The 13,552-nt window shown below is 39.8% G+C and overlaps 1 pseudogene; it reads left to right on the top strand.

Moving 5' to 3' along the window:
* LOC127484782 (arginine/serine-rich coiled-coil protein 2 pseudogene) overlaps positions 1-13,552 on the top strand; it is a 42,510-nt pseudogene that overhangs the window by 13,670 nt on the left and 15,288 nt on the right.

Genomic DNA, 13,552 nt, shown 5'->3' with positions numbered 1-13,552 from the left:
AAAAACAAAGATAAAAATGGGAAGAGAACATGGGGTGGTAGCTCTGCCTTCTCTGCCCTGTGTGACATGTGGTGGGTAGGCTGGACATGGCTCACACTCAGCTTGTGTGCCTGCTGTCTTCCCACAGTGGAAAGGGAGTGGATTGCCCCTCAATTTCACAGTTCCACATTGCAGCTGAGAGTGGCTTTATGCCCTATTTCTAGTTGGTGAGAGGGTCTGGGAGAAGGAGTCTTCACTTTGCCTTTATCTGGCCACAGTACCTGGGGCAAGTGGCACTGTGCTTTCTAAGTGGATTTTGCCTCCCTGTGTGCCTTCAGGATTGGAAGTAGATCACAGCATCAGACCTTGCTGGACTCAAGTTTGAGTGCAGTAGGAGCACAAACAGGAGAAAGCCAGGGGAGAGTATAAGGAAGGAGATGAGCTCTGGTAGAAGCTGGGGAGGCCTGCTCAGACTGAGACTCCAGCTCCGTTCTCTTCCAAATGCCCTTCTGGGCTTTGTTGCTGAGCTGACTCAAAGACATTCCTTTGCAGCTGGGTACAAACTGTTGATATAACGTGGCTTGTAAACTCAGGTTTGGTCTTTTGTGGCCTTCTGGTCAAAGAACAAGTATTGTAAAGATTTTGTGAGATACTACAGATAGAGCTAAGCACTGTGCTCAGTAAATGTCAACTGTTCATATTGCTATCCAGGAAGGTGTGCAAAGAAATCGGTGTACAATTGCATACGTTTATGAAGACAAGACTTCCTGGAGAGCAGTTTGTAAGCAGTCTGCTAGACATGCGTGGTGCTTGCTCAGTGATGATGCGAAAAAGAAGAGGATTACTTTGCAAGAATTAGAAAGAGCTGAGAATTTTCTTTGTGGATCTTAGTTTTTGAAAATAAGACATATCTTCTATCAAAAATCACAAATGGAATTAACACCCATCATGTGTGTGGATCTGCCTTTTCTCTCCCAACACCTCTTTTTTTCCCCTTAGACCTTAGCCAGCATCTGGGAGGTCCTGTAAGAAAAGCTCTTTAAATCCTCTGCATTCTTCCAGAAGCCCAAGGGGTTTAACAAGTTCTGATTTTAGCTAAAACATATAAACCAAAAAAGAAAAAACAGTTTCTTCAACATGGTTCTTTTTTGCCAGAAATCTTTGTGTGTTTGTTAAGTAACACAAGCAAGACCAGGTCCTTTTAGTATTAGTTATGGGTCAATCAATATAAAGCAGGATATTTGGAGATAAGGGAGTGGATTGCTTTTAACATTTTACAATGCTTTATTTTATTGAATGAGTGGGTTTCATGCTATCAGTAAACTTTAATTTCCAGAGAGAATATATTGAAAAAGTACAGTTGGAAAGGGGTGGTTTAAACATTTTCCCCTTGGGCTAAACATCTGAGGAGAAATAGAGAAAAAAATCATTAATGAAATCAGAGACCACTTCAACATATTGAATTATGAACACACAGCACAGGGAAACCATTTCATTCCAGCTGCTCAGCTGTGGTAATAATTAAACTTGAAGTCCATCTCCTACTTAATTTTTTTTTCAGGGAGGGGTGACTTCAGCTCCTAAAAATCAAATGCTTGCTTAAAATTATGGTACTTGAATAAATTTAGTGAAATAAGTATTTTTCTAAGATCATCCTACTAATTGTTTAATTTTAACAGGAGATTTGGCTCAAATTTTGAAAAGCAGAGAGAGAAAAATAATGTAAAATGGTGACTCTTTTTTGATGGAGGATGCAATACTCTTTAGTTGTTAAATCTGGAACATTTGCTGAAATTCTGAAGGTTTTCAGAATTGAAGCAAGCAGCGGTGCAGCATGGGAGATGTTTAGTTAGTGATGATAAACCTAGGGGTTGGGGCTGGTATTGTGGTGCAGTGGATAAAGCAGCTGCCTGGGATGCTGGCATCCCATATGGGCAACAGTTTGAGACCTGGATGTTCACTTACAATCCAACTCCCTGCTTATGCACCTGGGAAAGCAGTAGATGATTGTCTAACTTCTTGGGACCCAGTTTACTCATATGGAAGACTTGGAAGAGGGTCCTTGCTTCAGCCTGGCCCAGCCCTGGCCATTGCGACCATCTGGGGAGTGAATGGAAGATCTCTTTCTCTTTCTTTCCCATTTCCCCCTCACTGTCCCTCCTCCCCATAACTCTGCCTTGAAAATAAATGGAACTTTTTTTTTAAGCCAGGGTTTAATGAGAAGTGAGGAAATTTTCTATTATTTGAACTAGAGATCTGCATCTAGCAGCCAATGCCTATGTCTGCATGTCTTGCTCTGCCACTTAGTCTTATAGAAAGTGCCCAAGTCAGGTGGGCAATGGTGTGGATTACATAGGAGGGTTGGTTTGGAGAGGCTAAGGGACAGCCATTTCCTCTCTATTACCTAAAGCATGGTCAGTGCCACTTTAGGTAAGGAGAGATCACTAGAAATTTTGACAAGGGAAAACTTGGCAATGAGAATCTGAAAATTTGACATGGAGCCTATCCCCTCAGTACTACGTTTTGGGACTCCAGACAGTGGGATATCTATAAACACGGGGTCATGCCTGGTAAGTCTCCTGTGAACCATAAGGTAGGAGGCATTCAACTCCCAGGACACTGATAAACTCTGTATAGGATGAAGAAGTGTGATTGTGCCCCATAGTGGCATGCCAGGATGCCGGGGCATGTTTCAGAGATGGGAGACAGCTGTTCCAAGAGCGCTGATCTTCTGGCTAAACTTAAGATGTCACGAGTTCACTTGAGAAAACTCAACGTGGAAATCTAGCACAAAGTCTCCTGTGCAGGTGGAGAAATTTGTACTGGGAGTGAGGTAATGATCTCTGCAGCCTGTAGCCAGTGTTTTATTTACAAACTTAACCAGAACTTCCAGTTTTCTCCAACCTTGAAGCTAGGAGGTTGGTTGGGGGAGTCTCAAGAACTACTGCATGGGGTAATCTGACCTAAAAAATGACAACTCAGGGTAATCCTGACCAGTCCCTGAGCATCCCCAAGAAAGGGCTAGGGAAGCAGAGCACTTGGTGTGATTTATGCAAAATGAGGAAAGGGACCTGTGTAGAGGAAGAAATTATGAAATAAATTAATACATGTGGAGTGGTGGATGTCAGCTGGCTGATGTAAATGAACATGGTGTGTAGCATAACTGTTATCTTTTTCCTTTAATTATATGAGACATTTAACATGTTGACACATCAAGCCAAACATCTGGAGTTTTATGGATGGTGGCGTTTATCCAATTGTTTGCTTTCCTGTTTTCCCAAGAAAGATCTCTCACTGGGTCCCATTCACTCATAAGCATAATAAGACAGAGGCTACACGATCTCCAATTCTAAGCTCTGCTTGTGGATAAAATGGGTTTCATATTCTGAGTGATCAACTTGAATTTGCTTTTGAAAGGAATTTGATCTGAAGAAAAGAGCATCCTTTGAGGAGAGTCAGCAAAACAAGCATTAGTCTTGGTTTTACCACTGATTGTGATTTTGAGCAAGTCCTTAACTCCCTCTGCCTGGCTTTCTCATGTTGTTGGTGGTATTGGGCAATAAGTTCTTGGAGCTGTAGGAAACAGGAGATGGTACAGCAAAGATCTAGAAATTGTATGTTTTACAAATTATTCATCCAGATATTTTTTTACTAAGCATGTTGGTGTCCCAGGCAGCATGCTTAGCTGGACCTATATCAGTGAACAAAATACCCTACCCTTCGTAAGGAGCCTAGTCTTGGTAATAATAATAAAAAGTCACACATTTAAATATTAGACAAATGTTGTGCCACAGGGTGCTGTGCAAGCAGTCCATTCTTGGGTGGGGGTGAGATGGTGCATCAAAGGTAGTTATTCTAAACTAGGGATTATAGAAGTGTTGGTTGTTTTCTACAATGCTTGGAAGAGAGTCTTGGAAAGATTTGTTTAGCACAGCTGTCAGGTTTCCTCTGAAATTCACAGGGTGCTAGATTTCTTGAGAGTGAAACTGCAGTGAGGTATGTGAGCTTGCTGCTTTTTGGCTGGAGGACACTAAAAGGCCATGTGGGAACAAGCCCAGTGCAGCTGACGCAAACTTCAGAGTGTGAGAAGGGAAGCTTCCTTTGGTTGTTGGCTCTGCACTTATCATCAGCTTAAATCAAGATCCTGTTTGTCCCAGGTGGTTGGACTCAAGCCCTATTAGCCTCGAGGGAAGCTCTTGCTTAATCAGATACACGCTTGTATCGTAGGGACTTGTTTTTGTATTTTCTTAACTTAGAAAAAAATCTGTTAAAAAGAGAATAAAAAAAAAAAAAGAAAGAAATTTTCAATTCCCAACTTGACTCTCACTGGGATTAAACATGACAATAGGTCTGATCTGATTTCATCATCATTTTAAAAAAATCATCTATTATTTTTCACTTTATGTTTCTGTGTGGGAGCAAACTGTTGAAATACTTACTTAAGGTATACTAAGCTGATCTTCTGTATATTAAGATAATCGAAAATGAATCTTGATGTGAATGGAAGGGGAGAGGGAGTGGGAAAGGGGAGGGTTGTTGGTGGGAGGGACGGTATGGGGGGGGGAAGCCATTGTAACCCATGAGTCGTACTTTGGAAATTTATATTCATTAAATAAAAGATAAAATAAATAAATAAATAAATAAATAAGATGGATAAAGGAAAAAAAAAGAAAAAAGAAAATCCCCAAGTGTCTAACTCTACCACCAACAATGATGGTTCACTCATCAATCCAAGCCATCATGTCATTTTACCCTTACAGACTTTATTATGCACCTCTAAAGGCACGAACATACCACAGTCACATCTAAATTTGGGGACTTAAATTCACCCCAAAACATTTTATTAGAAATTTCAAGCATAACTCAAGCTGAAGGAATTTTAAAGTGAACATTCTATATGTCACCTGGATTCTATCATAAATATTGACACATGACTCACTATACTCATCATGTTATCCATCTATCAATCCATTCAGCCATTTTTTTTTGTATTTCAAAGTGAATCAAAGATCCCTAAACTTCTCCCCCAAATATTTGAGTGTTTATATCATCAACTACAATTCAATAGTTTACTTTTTTCTTTTGAAGTAAGTCCTGCAATGAAATGTATGAATCCCGAGGCACATTTGCTGCATTTTGACAAATCCATATGCCTGTGTAGTTCAGATTCCTGTCAAGATAAAGAACTCTGCCAACACTCTAGAAAGTACATGCATGCCCTGTTGTTGACAGTCTTTTCTCTAACTCCCAGGGATAACTGCTGATTGAATTTTCCCAATAAGGATTAATTTTGTTTCATAATTTCATATAAATGGAATCATAAAGTATGTACTCTTGATTAACTTGATTACTCATAATGTTTTCTTTTTACTAACAAGTAATAATGTATTTGAGATTTCATTCATGCTATTGGGTATGTGCAAGTAGTTTGTTAATCTTTATTGCTGAATAGTATTCTACTGAATGTTATACAAGAAATTACCTATTCTTGCATTGATCAACACCAGGGCTGTTTTTAGTTACATGAATAATCTTCTATGGACAAGTCTTTTGGTGAATGTATTGTTCTAATCTCCAGAAATGGAATTGTTGGGCTAGAAGGTAGCCCGGAATATAGGAAACTGCCATAACTTTTTATATAGCAGTAGGACTGCTTCACATTCCTACAACAATGTTTGTGAATTCCAATTGCTTCACTTTGCCAATCAGCCTTAGTTGCAGTGGGATCACACTGTAGTTTAAACTTACATTTCCCTGATGACTTGTGATGCTGAAAGCTAGTGTATATATTTATTGGTAATTTTTATATCCTTTTGTAATGTAGTCTATTCAATCCTTGGCTAGTGTTTAAAATTATTGAGTTGTAGACTATATATGACATGGGGAAGAACAGAGTGAACTGGCCTGGTCATGGGGTCCATGAAGACCTGGAAGGAGGAATTTTTGAGGTGAAACCTGAAAATAAAAGGGGATGGGTAAGAATAGTGTTCTAGGAGGAGCGCACCCAGGGCCTTGGGGAGATGTGTGAAGGTAGAACAGCGTAAAGTGGCTCCTTCTTTCCCCTAGAGGACTGATTGTTTAAGAGCTAGATGGAGAAGATACCCTGGTAACTGGCATGTTTTTTTTTTGAGTCTCTTCATGATGTGGTAGAACTGTTGTCAAAATCTCACCCTGTGGCTCCCAGGGTGGGTTGCCTTGATCCAATGCAAACTCTCCAACTAATCTATGATTGGTTTCTCTGACTCATCTAAATATATTTTCTCAGAAGAAACTCCTCCTTTTGACTTCTAAGGGGGAGGGACTGGAAGATCCTTGAGGTGCTCCCCGATAGCCCTGAAATTAACCTTTGCTGTTTTCTTCCTGTCCTCAGCATCTCCACTGGACTGGGGGCTCTTGCTGGCATCCCTCCCATCTACTCAGCCTGACTCCTGGCTGCCCATCTCAACAACTCCTCTCATCAGTGCTGCCTGCATGTTCTTCAGCTTCTCATTGCTGCTGAGCTAATGTCTTTGCCCAGAACTTCTGGGTGTTGCTATGGAAAATCCTGGCATTGGGCAGTTGGGTTCTTTCCTTAGCATCACTATTTCTGGAAGCAGCTTTGCCACTGATTTCTCATGCCCCCTCTTCAACACTTTCCCTAGGGTACATGTTAACACCTTGAACCTCTCTTCTAATGAGTTCCTGTCCTATCTGCTTTGTCTATGGATGTACTCATTACGCAGGTCAAGATCATCAGCTTTGTGCTCCTGATTCCTTCCTGTCCCCTCACATGGTCTCTTCAACCTTGTTTACCTCCTGTTGTCTTTCATTGCATGTCTTTCAGCCCAGCCTCTTGATCCTTCACTTATTTTTTCCAATAAAAAATCTAATCTATGAGTCTGTTCCTGTACTTACAAAGATGATCTGTCTTTTCCTCTTTCTCTCCTATCCCATGATGATCATCATGGTTGACATTCCTTGTGAACCTCCTGAGTAACTTCTTGAGATCCAATTATATCTGTCTTGTTTTGCTCCAAAATTTTCAAGACGGTGGTCTTCAACCTTTGCCTCCAGTCTTCAGCAGCACCAATTCCTTGGGCTCACCCCCCACTCACCCTTACTAAAACTGCCTTCTAGCCACCCTGATTATTTTCTCAGCCCCCTTGTCTTTTGATATTTCTGTGGCATTTAACTGTTGGACACTTCGGATCTGATATCTGACTCTATGATGCTGCATTTTTCTCCCCTGAAACTTCTGTTCCTTTTAAAATTTGGTTTCTCCAAGAGGGCTTTTTAAAAAAAATTCCTTTCTTTTCTTGGCAACTTCATATTTTTATGGCTTCATTGTCATTCCAGATGTCCTCCAAATCTGTGATTCCTACAAGTCATCATTTTCTTTTAAAAAATATGAATTCTTTTTTCTTAATTTTTATTTATTTGAGAGACAGATGGAAAGACAGATTGATGACTTCGACCTGCTTTTCATGCCAAAATGCCCACAACAGGTAGCAAAGGGACAAGTTGAATCCAGAAGACAAGGAACTTAATCTGCATTTCCCATGTGATGGCAGGGACTCATGTATTTGAACCATTACCTGCTGCCTCCCAGGGTGTTCATTAACAGGAACCTGTACTCAAAATAGTATCCAGAACTTGAACCTGGGCACTCCAATATATGAGATGCAAGCATCTCAAGTAAGGTCTTGTCCACTAGGCTCAAAATCTTGCCCCTAAGTCATCATTTTCAATAAACTATAGACATTACGCTGGGATTCTCTCCCTTTCCCTCCCCTACTTTGATACACATTTCACCCATCCTCACTTGGCCAACCTACTTTACTTAGCAGAAGAAGCTAATCAATTAGGCAGTTTTTCTCACTAAACCTGACCTCAGACTGTTTGATGTGGCCCCTAGGCAGCAACTGCTGGTTGGCATATCATTTGTGTCTTTTTACTACATATGTACTGGATAATAAACTTTAGAGGTTGCGTCTTTGCCCATAGATGTTTAAAATTTCTGTTAGCCAAGATCTGGTTCCCTGAAGGATCAGTCACTGTCAAAGGGTTCAAGTTTATGATCCCTGCTCAATTCACTAGCCCTGTGGGCAGAGTGTAAGCTGGAGTTTTTTCTATTCATACTATTCTCATTCTTTAACACTGTATATAGATGAGGTGTAGGTGGAGGCGGTGTGAGGTGTTTTCTCAAGATTAGGATGAAGTATATCAATGTATGTTCCAAAGTGATTTTGCAGGAGCTGGAGCTGTGGCATATCAGGTAAAGCCACCACCTGCAATGCCAGCATCTCATATGGGAACTGGTTTGTGTCTTGGCTGCTCCACTTCAGATCCAGCTCCCAGCTAGTGGGAAAAGCAGCAGAAGATGGCCTAAATGTTTGGGCCCATGCTACCCATGTGGGAGACCTGGATGAATCTCCTGGCTTTGGCTTGACCCATCATTGTGTCCATCTGGGGAGTGAACTAGCAGATGGAAGATCTCTGTCTCTCCCTGTCTATAATTCTGCCTTTCAAATAAATAAATGAATCTTTAACAACAAACTCCAAAAATGATTTTGCAGATCATAAATATTCTCACTTGTTCCTTGGCTTTGAGGTATATTACAAAAAGGACAAATTTTAGTAAATAGATATTTTAAAATATCTATTTTAATATGCAGTTACAGATGCACTTCAGAAACAGTATTGGTTTTTCCCATCTCCAGAGGTTAATTGGTTTGGTTTCATGGGTCTGTAATGGGAAAATACCGTTCCAGAGCCATGAATCCTCTTCAGAAAGCTTTCCTCTGGAATCTCAGTGTCTGCTATTCCAGTTGCCCTAGAATCTTTCTAAGTTTTTGGCATGGAATCACAGATTTTATGACTTGAGGTCTGGTGATCCTTGGTGCCTTCCCCTCCTGGACAAAGAATATATTTTCTGCATTAAGTGTTTTCCTCCCTTGCACAGCAGCTGTGACAGGTCAAAAACTCCTAACCACTGGGAAAAAGGCAAAACAGGCTGCAAATCCTTTAAGAGTCTGGACTCTGGGTTTTAAATTGGATTGAAAAGGAAGTCAATTATGTGGGAGATGATTTGGGACCTGGGGTGTGGGGTGCTGCTGACCATCTGTGTGACCTTGGGCAGTGGTTTGATGTCTTTGGGTCTCAGTATCCACATTTGTATGAGGACATGCTGGGCCTGGCTCTCTAGGGTCCTTCTAGACCCAGCATTCCTTGTTTTTTACTTGCCTACTTGTTACTGTTAGTGCTTTATGATACTCTTGTTAAGGCAGTAAAGAAAGTTCTGGGGAAAGATTAAAATCTTAAAGAGCAGTGGAATCATATCAATTTGTCGATCTATATTCAGACATTTTCAGGGTCAGTAAGAAAAGGGGAGATTGTCTTGTCTTGGAAGATTGAGTGTAGCTGAGGGGACGTGGAAGATTGACCTATTAGTTGACTGTGCCTAGGTTTATCAGAGCAGTCAGCAAGCAGGAAAGAGCCAGATGTTTGGTGTACAGGTTAGCATCCATTAAGCCAGTAGTATATGACTGTGGTTAAGAGCACAAGCTTTAGAATCAAGTGAACTCCAGATTCCAGTTTTGGATTCATTACCTACCAGCTGTGACCTTGAGCAAGATAACATGCCCTAAGCCTCAGTTCTTACGTTTATAAAAATGGAGATAATAGTACTGCCTCCTTCATAGCATTGCTGTGAAGAATAGATAGGATAATATATACAACTCTAAGTCTATGTGATGCATAACAATTGCTCCATAAATTTAGCCCATTAATTACAAGGTATTTGTCTTTGACTGGGCTACACATTTTAAATCTGATTTAATCTACATAATCATTATGTAGTATAAGTTAATTTTTCCTATTACAGAGGAGGAAATCGAAGTTCAGAAGAGTTAAGTGACTCTCTGTGTGACACAAATGGTCAGTGTCAGAGCTAAGATTAGAAGCCAGATGTTCCAGCCTCTGATGTCCATTGCCATCTGTCCCCTTAAGTGAAGAATTCTTTGCACTGCCAATATCAGACTGGGCAAAGCAGGGCATTCCCAAAGACCATGGTAGAGGCAACAAGCCACTGACACAAGTGGAGCTCTCATTCCAAACAGGTCAGTTCTGAAAAGACTAGTGGAAGTTCATTTGTTTAAAAAGCCCTAAGTTATATTATACCAGCTACTAATTCTGCTTGTTGCCCATGCTTTTGTTATAGTGAAGAGCTTTGCTTTCCATCATGAAAATTCTTAACATGAAGGTTTGTGAGTACAGAATTGTACAAGGCAGTTCAGAAAATGAAGGATCCCAAAAGAGGTAGAGACATAAACCATACAATCAATGAGAAGAGAGTCCCAGCAAGTAACAATATGTAATGAAGTCATCGGTAGCTTCATGGGGATATGGGAGTGGTGACCCTTGAAGAAAGGGAAGCCAAATAGACCAAAAAATGTGCAGGTTGAGGCGTGGGAATCCGGTATAGTAATTAATATACCTGTTGGGACACCTGCTTCCCTATCAGAATGGCTGGGTTTGACACATGACCCTGGCTCCTGACCCAAGCTTCCTGCTAATGTACACTCTGGGAAGCAGCAGGTGATGGCTCAAGTGGTTGCGTTCCCACCTTGCATGTTGGAGACCTGAGTTGTGTTACTGGTTTTTGACTTCACATAGGCCAGCCTTGGTCTTTTTTGGACATTTGGGGAGTGAACCCCTGGATATGAGTTCTGTTTCTCTGCCTCTCAAATGAAAAAAACCTTTTGGGAAAGCAAAAGTGGCAGGAAACTTATAGGGTGTGTTACAGATACAGAAAACTGAGGCTTGTTGCTTCAAATTGACATGGAATATGGAAAACCACTTTCCATGTATCTTAATGTCTCTGTCACATGAAGGCATATCAGAATTCAAAAAGGAGGCAAACAACTTTTTAAAAAACTTTCATTTAATAAATATAAATTTCCAAAGTACAGCTTTTGGATTACAGTGGCTTTCCCCCCTATAACTTCCCTCCCACCTGCAACCCTCCCATCTCCCGATCCCTCTCTCATTCCATTCACATCAAGATTGATTTTCAATTATCTTTATATACAGAAGATCAATTTAGTATATATTAAGTAAAGATTTCAACAGTTTGCACCCACACAGAAACACTAAGTGTAAAGTACTAGTTATAGCATTAATTCACATTGTGCAACACATTAAGAACACAGAACCTACATGGGGAGTAAGTGCACAGTGACTCCTGTTGTTGACTTAACAATTGACACTCTTGTTTATGGCATCAGTAATCACCCTAGACTCTTGTCATGAGTTGCCAAGGCTATGGAAGCCTTTTGAGTTCGCCAACTCCGATCTTATTTAGACAAGGTCATAGTCAAAGTGGAAGTTTTCTCCTCCCTTCAGAGAAAGGTACCTCCTTCTTTGATGACCTGTGTTCTTTTCACTGGGATCTCACTTGCGGGCATCTTTCTTTTAGTTTGTTTGTTTGTTTTTTGCCAGAGTGTCTTGGCTTTCCATGCCTAAAATACTCTCATGGGCTTTTCAGTCATAGCCGAATGCCTTAAGGGCTGATTCTGAGGCCGGAGTGCTGTTTAGGACATCTGCCATTCTACGAGTCTGCTGTGTATCCCGTTTCCCATGTTGGATCATTCTCTCCCTCCCTTTTTTATTCTATCAGTTAGCATCAGCAGACACTAGTCTTGTTTATGTGATCCCTTTGACTCTTAATCCTTTCATTATGATCAATTGTGAACATAAATTGATCACCTGGACTAGTGAGATGGCATTGGTACATACCACCCTGATGGGATTAAATTGGGATCCCCGGCATATTTCTAACTCTACCGTTTAGGGCAAGTCTGATTGAGCATGTCCCAAACTGTACATCTCCTCCCTCTCTAATTCCCACTCTTATATTTAACAGGGATCACTTTTCAGTTAAATTTAAACACCTAAGAATAACTGTGTGTTAAAGAGTTCAACCAATAGTATTAAGTAGAACAAAAAAAAATACTAAAAGGGATAAAGTATTAAGTTGTTCAGTAGCAGTCAGGACAAGGGCTGATCAAGTCACTGTTTCTCATAGTGTCTCTTTCACTTCAACAGGTTTCCTTTTTGGTGCTCAGTTAGTTGTCACCAATCAGGGAGAACATAGGATATTTGTCCCTTTGGGACTGGCTTTTTTTACTCAGCATGATGACAAACAACTTATTTTTAAGCATTGTTTTTTCACCATTTGGGGAGAAAACTTGTAGCACCTAACTGCTTGCAGTTTGTTTATATCTTAATTCTAGACCTGTACTTTTCAATAGGGAAGTTTTCACGTGTGTGCACTGGGAGCTTGAAACATGACCAGTGCATACTTAAGATGTGTTGTAGAAATGTACACCTACTGAATTTTGAAAAGTTGTAAGAAAGTAAAATATTTTCTTCATTTTCATGCTGATCATGTGCTAAAATGTTTTATTATATGTTCAATATTGAAACTAATTTTTTTATTTAGCTTTTTTTTTTACCTAGAAACTTTTTATTTAAGGTATACAAACTTCATGAATTTCAAATATACAAATTTAGGAACATGGTGATTCTTCCTACCCTATCCTACCTCTCACATTCATTTCTACCTTTTCTCCTCTCTATCCTGTTCCTATTCTTATTTTTTACAAATATCCATTTTCAATTAACTTTATACACATAAGGTTAACCCTACACTAATTAAAGAGTTCAACAAATAGTATGAAGCAAAAACACTGTTTCTCAACTGTTGAGACAAGGGCTTTTCAAAATAATTGCATCTCAAAAATGTCAATTTTACTACTATAGATTACTTTTAGGTATTCTATTAGTTAAAACTAATTTTACCTGTTTCTTTTTGTCTTTGCGTAACTACCTGAAAATTTACAAAGAGGTATATGACCCTTATTCACAATTTGCATTCTTTTTCTGTTGGATGATGTTAATCTTGAGGTAACTGTTAACCCTATAATGGATGACAGAATTCTAAGGATTTATCTGAGTCATGGATCATTGGAACTAACTGCATGTTAGGATATGTAACTTGTTAGTCAGAAGCAATAGAGACCTGTGCCATATCTATGATAAGACCATGTACTTCACTCTGTGATTCAAAATTTTCACTTCCTTAGTGAAGATGTTGGATCAGACATTTTCCATGTGATTCTAGCATGAAGTTAGTACTCAGAATTAATTTTTAAAATATTTTCTTGGTTTCATCAGAAAGTCTCCCATTCTCTCAACATTTACAAACATCAACTCAAGATGAATCAAAGACCTAAGTTTAAGACCTGAGACTATGAAGATGCTGGAAGAAAATGTAGGGGAAACACTGCAAGACATTGGTAGAGGGGGTGACTTCTTGGGTAAGACCTCCAAAGCACAGGCAACAAAAGAAAAATTAAACAAAAGGGATTATATCAAACCTGGAAGCTTCTGCACAGCAAAGAAAACAAGAGAGTGAAGAAACTTCCAACAGAATTGGAAAAGACATTTGTGAGCTACCTATCCAACAAAGGATTAATACCCAGAATATATCAGCAACTCAAAAAACTAGACAAAGTACTAGACAGCTCTAAAA

The sequence above is a fragment of the Oryctolagus cuniculus genome, chromosome 1 (assembly GCF_051225735.1).
Source record: "Oryctolagus cuniculus isolate XC-2025 breed Fujian yellow rabbit chromosome 1, ASM5122573v1, whole genome shotgun sequence".
In the NCBI taxonomy this organism is placed as follows: Eukaryota; Metazoa; Chordata; class Mammalia; order Lagomorpha; family Leporidae; genus Oryctolagus; species Oryctolagus cuniculus.
This window is presented reverse-complemented; position numbering and strand designations above follow the sequence as displayed.